Here is a 13,759-nt window from a genome sequence, read left to right on the forward strand (position 1 = left end):
CAATCATAGAAACTCTATAATTAAGTGTGTTTTGCTAGGAAGACCGGTGTTGTTTGTGAGGATAATCTTCACTCTTAAAACAAGGAATAGGTAACATGACGATGTCGCAGGGGATTAGGAAATGTAAGAACCATCCGATGTTGAATCCGGATTTTGAATCCTGGGTATGGATCGTTATAGGCCTCTTGAAAATTTTCGAAAAGCATGTGAGTGAGTGGTTTGTGAGAGATATCACCCTCAGAAACATTTCATTTCCCAGAATCACGTATTTTGAATTCTGAGCATGGGTCGTTATTGATCTCTTGAAAATTTTCTTTGGAAGGAGATAGTATTCACCCTCAAAAACGCTTCAAGAAAAGTGGGTAATGGTAACACGATCATGTCGCAAGAGATATAGAAAAATGTCAGAGCCATCACGTAAAGTCATCTGATGATGTAAAGTCATCTGATGCATGTGCGTGAGAGCAAAGCATCCTAGGACTCGTGTTGGTTTGTGGGGATAATCTTCACTCTTAAAAACAAGAAATAGGTAACATGACCATGTCGCACGGGATTCATGGAAATGTAAGAACCATCAGATGCTGAATCAAAATTTCGAATTCTGGGTATGGATCGTTATAGACCTCTTTCTGAGCATAGGTCGATCTCTTGAAAATTTTCTCTGGGAGTAGTCTTCACCCACAAAAACACTTTAAGAAAAGTGAGTAATGGTAACACAGTTATGTCGTAGGAGATATAAAAAAATGTCAAAGCCATCACGTATCAATTTGAATTCCAAATCCTGATTCGTGTCCTCGACATGGAGCCCTACGTCCGTCCTGATTCGTCCTAGTTTCGAGGTTAATGATTCAACCAACCCATATACCATAATTAACTAAATTGATGTTGTCATGGACAAGGCCAAATTGTTGTTAACTTATTGGTTTTTTTTTAATTACATTCATAATGACAAATTAGCCGCTTTTAATTGGTCTTCCAAGGGATTAATTGAAAGAACAAACCTCTCGTGGCCTCTCAATTATTTGAGCAAAGTCAAATTAGACAAATTAAACTATTTTTTTTTTTAACAACTTGCAATTAATTAAATATTTTAAATTTCCCTAATCGACAAAAGTTTACATATGCAATTATTTGATGATAAATAATTTCCAACAAACATGATCGTAAGCTTCACAATTTTAAAAACGTGTCTATTAGTGAGAGGTTTTTGTTAGGATCGATATCAGTCGTTAGTTCTGATACCAGTTGTTAGGATCGCACAACAACGCACATGCTCGATCTGGATGAACACAAAGAACAGGATAGAGAAATTGCAACTAGAACTCTGGCTAAAAGGATTTTTATGGATGACTTCAAGTATGTACTAGCTATATATAGTAAACTAAATATAGCTTTACCGGATATAACCGTTGACCAAGCTATAAATAAGTATCAGGCTCCATAACTTTTCACACTCTTACAAGGTATGTTGGCTCTAATACCATTTGTAACAGCTCAAGCCCACCGAGTAGATATTGTCCGCTTGAGCTCTTTACGTATAGTTGTTAACCTCACGATTTTAAAACGCATCTACTAGGGAGAGGTTTCCATACCCTGATAAAGAATGTTTTGTTCCAATCTACAACGGATGTACTGGTTTATACTTTGGAAAGAGGATTACCTTAGCTTTCCATAGAAAATTTGGGGTTTTCTTTTTCTTTTTAATTGGATAGTAATAGTCGAGGTTTGTTTTTCATCTACCTCGTCATTCTTCTGCATCTCATGGGACATGACCATTAGTAGCGGGCGTGGACTGTCGTAGAATTTTCTTGTGTTTACACGATTAAGTGATGTTGAGATTAAAATATATTGCAATTGTTTTATTAATAGGTTGCAAAGAGATTTCAATCCCATTTCTCTCTCTCTCTCTCTCTTCAATATATTAATCTTTGTCTTCGACAATTCTTAAAGGTTGTCTTAAGATTATCATGAAGGGACAAGAAAGTGACCGTTTGTGTTCTTTTTTTCTTTTTTGTTTTTAAGAAACAACCCTTCGTACATATCCAAGGCATGCCTTCTATGTCGAGAAATTATTAGAAAAATTGTCACCGAGTGACTGTATCAGATCTCACATTGATTGGAGAAGGAAAGAACATTCCTTGCAACAGGGTGAAAACCTCTCCTTAACAAACTTGTTTTAAAATCGTGAGGCTGACGATGATACGCAACGGGCCAAAGCAAATAATATATGATTGCGGTGAGTTTAGGCTATTACAAATGGTGTTAGAACCAGACATCAAACGGTGTACTAACAAGGACATTGGGTCCTCAAGGGAAATAGATTGTGAGATCTCACATTTGTTAGAGAAGGGAACCAAGTATTTCTCATAAGAATTTAGAAACCTTTCCGTAACATAGTGGATAATATCTATTAGCGGTGGAGTTGAACGGTTACATACTTGCGCAATTTTTCAACTTTGTATTTAAAACATTAATTAAATTGACATATGTAATTACAGGGTCATAGAAAACTTTGCAAGTACGTGTAATATTGTCTTTTTTTTTTCTTTTTCTTTCCGACTTCCCTGCAACGTTTTTAAAATGCTAGAGAGAGATTTCCAGACTCTTATAAAGAATGTTTCGTTTCCCTTTCCAACAAACGTGGGATCTAACAATCCACCTCCTTTCAGGGCCCAACATCCTCATTAACACTCGTTCCTCTCTCCAATCAGTGTGGGATCTCACAATACACGTGTTGGGGCTATTTTTAACTTAAACGCAAAGAAGGGTTTTTCACAAGCACATGTAACCTTTCATATCAATGATTTGGATCAGAATTCAAAATTCAAACAGGGTCGAGCACTCCAATGATTGTTAAATCAAAATGTGTTTAGGTAGAGAGAGAGAGAAGGAGAGTTGACATGTGATGTAGACATGAAGGATATGGTTAGGGTGAGAGTTGGTGAAGCAAGAAGAAAGGGAGATTGGGGCACACACTCTTAAGTCAGGGAAGGTTGAAGGGTTTAGGGTTCCCTCGTGAGGTTGTCTTTTTATGAGATAATAATAAGTGAGCTATCAATCCAATCCAATGGAGAGAAGAAAGTAAGGGTATGGGTACCATAAATTTCAGAGGGGGCCTTTTCAAGGACACATCTCCGACACTAAACATCTCTCCCTCTCTCTCTCTCTTCAACTTTTACCTAATCCAGTAGAGAGAGAAGAGCTTGTTTCCATGGTTTGCTGACCGTTGACTGTCCAATCAAAACAATTCATTTGCAACTCACGCGCTTCCCCGCGAGTCTACTCACACAACACAACATAAAATACTATCTTACTTTCTTCCCTTCCCTAATATTTACTTTTTAACCTTTGTTTTTTTTTATTATTATTATGGTAAAAAGTTTTTTCGGTTAATTCGGTAAAATTCTATCTCAATTCGGGTGAAAATAAATGGAGAATTTCATAGGGATAGAGATCGAAAATACTTTTTCGTCCCCATTCTATTGCACGTTGAGAATATCATAGTATTATGTAGGTTTGAATTTAATTGTATACTGTGAAAACTTCTCCCTGGTAGATATTGTCCGTTTTGGCTGGTTACGTATCGTCGTCAGCCTCACAATTTTTCAAACATGTCTATCTGGGAAAAGTTTTCTACACCCTTGTAAGAAATGTTTTGTTCTCTTCTCCAATTGATATGAGATCTCACAATCCACCAGCCTCTTGGGGGCTTAGTGTTCTCGCTGACACATTGCTCTGTGTTTGACTTTGATACCATTTGTAACAACCTAAGCCCATCGCTAATAGATATTGTTCGCTTTGGCTTCTTACGTATCACCATCAGCCTTACAGTACTAGGGAGAAATTTTCTCACATTTATCTGAATGTTCGTTCCACTTTTCAACTGATATGGGATCTCACACTTAATCTTTACGTAATATACGACCAAAATGTGTGTTTTTTAAAATATTATGTGTGGAAAAGAGAATTGAAAGAAAATGACCGAAATGAAAAAAAAATGGTAATTGGTGGCAAGTGGAGAATTTTATAGGGACGAGGACAGAAAATACTTCTCCGCCCCCATCTTGTCCACCGCTAACAGTTATTGTAAAACGCATCCACTGAAGAGAAGTTTCCACACCCTTAGAACGAATGTTTTGTTCCCTCTTTACCCAACGTAGGATCTCACAATTCACCCACTTAGGGGTCAACGTCCTCACTGGCACAATGCATGATGTCCGACTTTGATACCATTTGTAACAGCTCAAGCCCACCGTTAATCAATATTGTCCGCTTTGACCCGTTACGTATTGTCATCAATCTCACAGTTTTTGAAACACGTCTACTAAGGAGAAGTTTACACAGTATTGTAATGAATGTTTCGTTCACTTGTCCGACCAACGTGTATAAAAGACTAGAAAAGGACCAAAATGAAAAAGAGAATAGAAAGAAAAGGACCATTAATTGGTGGGAAGTGGCAATACATTCCCCAAAAGAAAGTGGTGGTAAGCAAGGAGGTGTCATTAAAGGAGCCCCCGGGATTCAAGGGGACTGAACCTTTCTCTCTTTCGTCTCTAATTCAATCTCCCACACGCAGACAGAGAGAGAAAGAACAGTTCCCAATGAGCCCTTGTCTTGCCCTGCCTTGCCTTGCCTTGCCTTGCCTTGCCTTCCCTTGCCTTGTGGCCGACAGCTATAGGCTGCCTTCGCCTTTCACACCTCACCCTGCAAATGCATATCTTCTCATCTCACCCCGCACGTGACTCTCTCTCTCTCACTTCCTAGATGCATGCACATTCCTCATATCTATATATCATCAAACTTAGAGCAATTATAGATAGATCAAAATCACTCCTTAATTTGTGTTTAATCCTTCTAATCATCTTTAATACCCTGAAAAATAGCATTTTAAAGTTGATTTTGAGTATAATAAACGTGGTTTTAATCATTTTCAAACACTAGGGGTAAAGCACTGGTTCGGTGCGGACCGCGAGAGCGGTACCAAATCGAGGCAAACTCTGAATACTAGATATGATCTCAAAATAACAGGGGTCAAGGTCGGTCAGTGAGACGATGGGGGATAAGCTTCATCGTCGAGAGGGAAACAGCCCGGATCACCAGCTAAGGCCCCTAAATGACCGCTCAGTGATAAAGGAGGTAGGGGTGCAGAGACAGCCAGGAGGTTTGCCTAGAAGCAGCCACCCTTGAAAGAGTGCGTAATAGCTCACTGATCGAGCGCTCTTGCGCCGAAGTTTTCACACCAATTCAATCGTGTCCTTTAGTCTGTAGTTATAATCATTCATGCCCAAGATTCAAATTAGAATTTGGATTCGGCACGTGATAGTTCTGACACAATATCTATCTCTCAAAAGTGTGAATAGATCTGAAATATTATTACCGAAGAAAACAAGTTAAGAATGAGAAATAGAATTGGGATCGAAGGTTCAATCTTTCATTGATATTCACTGCGTTCAAATAGGATACAAGCTACTCACTAATACCTACACATAAGGAAAATATAAGCTAACTAAATCTTGAGAATAAAATAAAATATACTACTAATCAAATCATAAACGAAAAAATATTAACTTTTAAGATATATTTCATAACTAATATATTCTCCGAATGTTAACTGATTACGAATGTCTTGTCTAATTCAATCTAGTAATAAGTTGCACTAAATTTTGACAAGTTCCGGCATACTTTCACGACATAGTTAAGTTACTTACTTTTCGCTTTTAAGAGTGAAGACTATTCTCACCGACCCAATTGGAGTCCTTCTAAAATGCTTTGTTCTCACTTACATGCATCATATGAAAATTTCCAAGAGGTCACTCAATATAGAATTGCTCCAAGCACGTTTAACCATAGATAGCAGCTTTCATTTTCTTTAAGTTTTTCTTAGTCGCCTTATCTTCGGGATTGTTCTCATTTGGATGTAGTTTTAGTTCATTCATGAACCCCTCTTTTACTCGGGTGTTATAATAATGGTTAAAGTATATTAAAATATTTAATTTTATTTAAAACGAATCATGAGTGAATTGAAAGTTGTTGAAGCATAAGTTAATGGCTTTTTAAAAGATGGTAAAAGGTTAACTCTTTTCTAAAAGTCATTTTCTTTAATTGATTCTCATGAATGTCTTGTTTAATAAAATAACTGTTCTTGTCCTTTTTCACAAAACTTAAATATCATCCTTAATTTATATTTAGATTCTACCCATTTTGAATCACAAATTTTTAATTTCATCCAATAAAATAGTAAATTTAGAACCTTGTATTAGATGAACACGACTCTCCACAATGGTATGATATTGTCCACTTTGAGCATGAGCTCTCGTAGCTTTATTTTGGGCTTCTCCAAAAGACCTCGTACCAATAGAGATAGTATTCATTGATTATAAACTCATGATCATTCTCGGCTGGTACATTAAGAAAGTCTCACATCGGCTAATTTAGGGAATGATCGTGGGTTTATAATCAAGAAATACTATCTATTGGTACGAGGCTTTTTAGGGAAACACAAATCAAAGCCATGAGAACTTATACTCAAAGTCGATAATATCATACCATTGTGGAGAGTCGTGTTCATCTAACATTGACTATCGAATTAGTAAATAAATACTAACTCAATTTGTGATAGTAATTTTCTAATTTTTAATCATTGAAATGACGAAACTACGCCTATTTTAATAGTTTTTTTTTTTTTTGTTTTTTTTTTTAATTTTTTAAATTGATTGCAATGATTGAATGGGAAGAGGATTACTTTCAAAACAATTTACTTTAAGAAAGCTAAATAAATAATCGATGTAAAGTATAAATTAATTAATATGTCAAAAAAAAATTTAATGAAGGACATTTTAAAATATTAGAACTCCTATGTAATAGAAGACTTGTTTTAAATTATATAAAATTAACTAATAATTAACATAAAATTCACGTGGTCGGGTTATTTAGATTCAATTATTGTAAATGTGATACCTGAGTAAATGAGAGATAGATAAATGAACCGATACCACATCTAAATGAGAGCGATTATAAAAATAGGATGGCTAAGAAAGTCACTACATATACCAGTAAGATGCATCTTTTCGTCTCAATCATAGGAACCCTATGGTTAAGTGTAGATGTTGGAAGGACTCGTGTTGGTTTATGGGGATAGTTTTCACTCTAAGAAACGAGGAGTAAGTAACGTGACAATGTCGTAAGGGATATAAGGGAATGTCGAAGCCATCAGATGCCAAATCTGGATCTCGAAAAAGGCTTAAATTTGTAAGAGTTTATCGGAGACCATATCATAAATTAGGGTTGATTTTGAACCTAGCCCACTTCAAATAAGTTGCTAACCTAACTCGTGGTTGATCAGATGCATCCGATCACCGAATTTTTTTAACACTCCTATCATTTCTAATATAGCAACGATTCTAAATTCTCTAGACACGTATCATTTCGAGTATCATTAAATGCATTAAAAAAAGGGTAAATATATTTTAATTAAAGAAAAAATAGAATTTTTTAATCTTATATTAAAATTATTCCAAAACACAATTAGATGTAATAAATTAATTAGAGTACGGACATATACTTTATGGTACTAAATTTAAGATTATTTAACTCTGCGTTTATATTAAGTAGATCTAAGTGTTTTTTTTTTTTTTTTTTTTTCAACAAGATTTTCCAATGGTTGATTCTTCTTTTTATTTAATTATGGGACCCTTATCATTATAGTTTATTACTTGTAATGTGTTATATATTAACATTTGTATGATTGTAATGCTATTTGATATAAGATCTAGATTTTAACAATTTTAATTTAGAAATAACGCGTCATCCTTAGATTACAGATCATTCGGCACTTGATGATTTTGATACTCCTGTGACATGACCACGTTATCTACATGTCTCGAATTACTTCTAAGGGTGAATATTATCCCCACAACCCTATACGAGTTGTTTTAGCATGTTTTATTCTCACTCACGTGATTTTTAGAAAAATTTCTAGGAGATCACCCAACATAAAGTTGTTTCAAGATCAGTATTCTTAATTTTGAAGTTCTTATGATTGAGCCACTGAAAAGAAAGATGCACCTTGAGATTACTGTCATTCGGATGTGTGTCTTGGTTCATTCTTGCACCTTCTTTACTCGAGCATCACATGTTCACCGACTTATGTCTTTGTTTGTCCCTAAACAACATCCTATATGGAGAGATTCGCTCCGATAATTGTGTGCGTTTAAAAAGTAAAGACTTTTAGATGGAAAAAAATGGTCATCTTTAGGCTTTCTCTTTAAAGGCTTCCGTTCAAGATTTTAAAACGTGAGTTCTATAGAGAGAGGTTTTGATATCTATTTACTATTTTCATTTCATGCTAGATAAAGGGTGTCTTTTAACACCAAAATCAAAACAAAATCATTAGGGATAAGATTGGATATGGCATAAGATCAATTAATTTGAATGGGTTGCAACTAAAACATGGAATTAAGGGTTTGATGGTTGAATTTGAGAAGAAAGAAGCATCCAAAGAGGGTTATTAGTTGGGGAAAGGCAAGCACTAGATGGCCACTAGGATGAAACAAGACAAAAAGCCACCTCCCACTTGTCATGTTTCAATAAAAACCCAAGCTTTTGGTCAAACTTGTTCCCCTAAACCATGGGTTTAGCCTCTAAAGCTCTCAAAGTTCCAAGAATGACATCTCATTAAAATCATTTCATACGCCATCTTTGTTCCCTACAAAAACATTCGTACATTCCTATAAAATGGTTAGATTCCACATCGGTTGGAGAGGAGAACGAAATATTTCTTATAAGAGTATGAAAATCACTTCGTAGCATACGCATTCTAAAATTATGAGACTGACGAACGATACGTAACTCGCGAAAGGTGACAATATTTGTTAGGTGGGTTTGGGCAATAAATGGTATCAGAGCCAGACATCGGGTTGTATACGATAACCCTAAGCCTCTAAAGGGTAGATTGTGAGACCCCGCATCGGTTGGAGAAGGGAACGAACTATTTCTTACAAGGGTGTGGAAACTTCTCACTAGCATATGCGTTTTAAAATCGTGAGGCTAACAGCGATACGTAACGGGTCAAAGTGGATAATACATATTATATTGACACACAATAATTCAGATCTTACATTTCTAAAAAGAATAAAATTTTCTTTTAAAACCATAAATTTAACTATTAACAGAGTACTCCAAAAAAAAAACTAATCACATAAAAGAAGAGAAGAAAGATTCAATTTTCGATTAATATGATTAACCTGAAGAGAAAGAATACCACAAACAAAACCTTTTTAGATATCCCACAATTAGATCCAATTGGTCTTGGTCATGAACATCGTAGGGTGGTGCGAATTCAATAAGAAACCATATGATTTAGGGATAAACAAAGAACTATATGCTCTCTATCGTTCAACCGTGGGAATAGATGCGAGCGAGCCCCAATATAAGGAAGAAATTGGTGCAAACGCAATGTAGCTTTGAATCGTAGCTTGTTAACTTCAATAATCACGACCCTCAACCTATTTTCGAAGTTTGAACCCTAATTGTTTAGTTCATCATCATGGCTATCATTTCAAATAAGAAAGGATGAGAATTAATTTGGTTACATTGCCCCATCACACACTTACAAATCTAACCCTAATTTGAGAGAAGAAAAGAAAAGTACCCCAAAAACACTACTTTACTTTGAAGCATATATATATATATATATATATATATACATCATCGCGTTTGTTCCACGCTCAACAAGTGAGAGTAGTGTTATTAGGACGTGAAGACCAATAAGAAACAAGATTTATTTAAAAGAAAATTTGGACCAATTAATGATTTTTGCATATAAATATTCATAGACTGCGATTTGAGCTTCTTCCTCCATTTTCTCTTCTCTTTCTCTCTACTCCACCATTGTTCTTATCATCAAAAACCCTCCATTTTCTTCATCAATTCCATCTAATTTTCCATTTTTTTTTTTGTGGGTTTTCATAAAAATCTAATTTTTCAAAAGGGTTTTTTTTTTTTGGGGTAATTTTCTTTTGAATGTTTTGATGGCTGGATTGGATTTAGGAAGCCGATTTCTAAATCACCTTCAAACGGGTGTAGATGATCCACTAAATCGCGGTGGTCATTTCTCCTCCGGCGACCACGACGACGACGACGACCCCCACCAAACCCTAGGTGGTCCGGGAGATGTGGTTGGCCGCCGCCCACGCGGCCGGCCACCAGGTTCCAAAAACAAGCCAAAGCCGCCAGTAATCATCACTCGAGAGAGCGCCAACACACTACGTGTCCACATCTTAGAGGTTGGCAGCGGCTGCGACATCTTTGATTGCATCGCCGCCTATGCTCGCCGGCGGCAGCGTGGGATCTGTATTTTGAGCGGCAGTGGAAACGTCACCAACGTCGGCCTCCGTCAGCCAGCGTCGGCAGGGGCGGTACTAACACTTCAAGGGAGGTTTGAGATTTTATCACTCTCCGGATCGTTTCTTCCGCCGCCTGCTCCACCGGGTGCCACTAGTTTGACAATATTTCTCGCCGGAGGACAAGGGCAAGTGGTGGGAGGGACGGTGGCCGGAGAATTAACGGCGGCAGGGCCAGTGATTTTGATTGCAGCTTCTTTTACTAATGTGGCGTATGAAAGATTACCACTTGATGAGGAGGATCAGCAGCAAGCTCCGACAGGCAGCGGCGGAGGTGGCGGCGGCAGCGGCGGCGGAGTGGGTAACAACAACAACATTAACCCATTTCAAGACCCATCAAATTCAGGCCTTCCATTCTTGAATTTGCCACTTCATATGCAAAATGTTCAACTTCCACCCTTTTGACAAAGCATTCAAACCCTTAAAATTGGACCAAATTTAAGGGTTTGATATCAAAAATCAAAGCAAGAAGAAGCCATCAAGGTAAGCCATTGAATTTTCATATGAACATTTCTTCTTCTAATTCTTCTTCTTAGGAATCTTTTCTCAAGTAATTATGTAATGGGTGTTTGTAAAAGAGCTAAGAAACAATTTCCTATGGATCAAGAAAGAGATTTCTCTATATTATATGTGGATTTTTCAGCTAAAGATTGAATCTTTTTTACAAATTTTTATTTGGGGTTTAATTTTTTTGAACTAAAAACTAATAGAATAATATTGTTGTATGGGATTGTGTGGGATTGTGTTTTTTCTTTCTCTAACTCCTATGTTTTGTCTCCATGAACAACACAAATTATAAATTTATGTTTGGTTTTTGACAAAATTGGTCGTGTTTTTTTTTTTTTTTTTTTGTAACACCTACAAAAGTAAAATGTAAATTAGAGCTATCTACACTTTATGTTGGATTCCTTTAGCTTGAATTAGTGATATTTAGGTTAAAAGAAGAGACTAAGGCTACCCAAATATAGGTAGCCAATGAAAGTAAATGATGAAAGAGGAAATTAATGAAACAACGTTAAAAAAATGTTCTAAATTTTGTAATGAATGAGAGTAGTTAATTTGTTTGGTTTTTTCATTTCTTAACTATAATGGCTAAATCTAGGGATTATTTGGATAAGAGTTGTTGTTTTTCTTCTATTTCCCATATAAATAAGCTTGTTTATCAACCAACCCTTTGTTTGTTTTATAATATATGTTTTTTTAAAATTTATTAAATTGCACGTTTAGTCCCTGAACTTTTCGATTTGTGTTCATCTGGTTGATGAACTTTTAAAACTGTCTAATCGATTTTATATCTAATCGGTACACTACTCTTTAACGTTTTCTAAAATTTACTAACTTATTAGATTTTTTTTTTTTTTTTAAGTAATCTAGTAGTTGAGAGATCTTATTTGTGAAGTGCCACATTGGTTGGGGAGAAACAAATCATCCCTTATAAGGGTGTGGAAACCTTCCCCTAGCAGATGTGTTTTAAAGCCTTGAGGGGAAGCCCGAGAGAGAAAGTCCAAAGAGAGGACAATATCTGCTAGCGGTGGATCTGGGTCGTTACATTATTATTTAAGTTTTTTTTGTTTTAATATTTTAAACTTGACTTGATATTGAATTTGTACCCGTGTAATTAAGGTACAAATATTTTTATCAATTCGAGCATAGCTCAATAAATAAGACATAATTGTCGTTTTAAACGTTGATGGTTCGATTACTAACCCAGCAACTAAAAAATAAAATTGTTTTACAAAACGTTGTGAAGATGAAAATAAACGCTTCACAAAGCCATCAATTCTCCGAAAATTATACATTTTTGTTCATGAAATTTAACTACAATTATACCAAATATTTTGGAATGTGAAGAACAAAGTAGATAATACCAAAATTTGGGGCATAAATGTTACATGAGTTAACTATCAAAGCTTAAATGCTTTTTAAAAACAATTGACTTAGCAAATTGAATACCTAAAACCATTGCTATTGAGAAAAATAAATTAGATTGAGATAATTCGAATTGATGAAGAACAGTTAAAAAACATTTCTTTAGGTGTAACTCGAGTTTGAGAGCTTAAACGTTCAGTCTTGGACAAAAGATAACACGTCAAGTACTACTAAATCATGTTTGTTTTGTTAAATTAATTAATTTTTTTCTCGGTTAAGCTACATACACAATAAGTGAGGTATAGAAGGTTTGAACTCTCGATCTCAGCTCACTTTGACTAAAACTATTTAAATGAGACATATGTTAAATGAACAATTCGAGCATAGTTTAGCCGATAAGGTACCAATTATCAATTTTAATGATTAATGGTTCATCGTCTCAACTTCCGGTCAATATTAAATGCTCGTATAGTAATCAAATTTGTATACAAATTCAAGATCATTCCTAAATATAAATTTAATAGGATCAAATATAACCCACATATCTTCTCAAAAAAACGAAGAGGAAAACGAAAAAAAAAAATTACAGTTATCGATTGCCATTGGTACGAGGAATGAGAAGAGAAAGTAAAAAGTATCTCTTATTTTAAAACGTCACATCATCTTTCAGATAGTAATTAACTAAAATTATTCAAACATCACGAGTAAAATTATTCGGTTTGAAAATTTAGGACCAAAATTATAATTTTTTCTTACCTATTTAGAAACCAGAACGTTGTCGTGGTTTTAATTTCAATTATACTCATAATTGAATTTGAACTTTTTTTTTTCTAATATATATATATATATTTAAGAAATTGGCTTAGAATTTAAACCTTAAAGACAAAATAATTTCATAACTAAACGTGTTTTGCTTGGAGTAATTTTCTTCGTTTGTTATGTGAGTGATGACAAAACATGCTGGAAAGACTTGTGAGGAGTAAATAACGTGACCATGTCGTAGGAGATATACGAAAATATCGAGACTAACAGTATCAAATTTGGATTCTGAATCCTTACCTCAATAAACTTTGGGTTATTTCAAATTCTTGTTCACTATTAATTATGAATATTACTAAGCATTCCCAAATAACCCAAAGCAACAATATTTATCGATATTTACCGCTCAACCATGGTAGCTTTATTACACTTTCAAACCTTTCACACACACCTGCCTTTTTGGTTGTCCAATCATAGTAATTTCATAACTAAGCGGTGTTTTATTTGGAGTAATTTTAAGTTGGGTGACTTCGTAATTTGCTATGTGAGTGATGACAAAACATGTTGGAAAGTTTTGTGTTGGTTTGTAGAGATGGTTTTTACTATTTTAAAAGTGAGGAGTAAGTAACGTGACCATGTCGTAGGAGATATACGAAAATATCGAGACTATCAGGTATAGAATTTGGATTCTGAATCCGGGGCATGGGTTGTTACCTCAATAAACTTTGGGT

At 35.2% G+C, this 13,759-nt stretch overlaps 1 pseudogene; it reads left to right on the top strand.

The window, feature by feature from the left end:
- The first annotated feature begins 9,864 nt into the window (after nt 1-9,864).
- On the top strand, nt 9,865-11,068 carry LOC111810194 (AT-hook motif nuclear-localized protein 23 pseudogene; annotated as a pseudogene).
- The last annotated feature ends 2,691 nt before the right edge of the window (nt 11,069-13,759 follow it).

The sequence above is a fragment of the Cucurbita pepo genome, chromosome 14, assembly GCF_057944985.1.
Source record: "Cucurbita pepo subsp. pepo isolate OVF chromosome 14, ASM5794498v1, whole genome shotgun sequence".
NCBI lineage: Eukaryota > Viridiplantae > Streptophyta > Magnoliopsida > Cucurbitales > Cucurbitaceae > Cucurbita > Cucurbita pepo.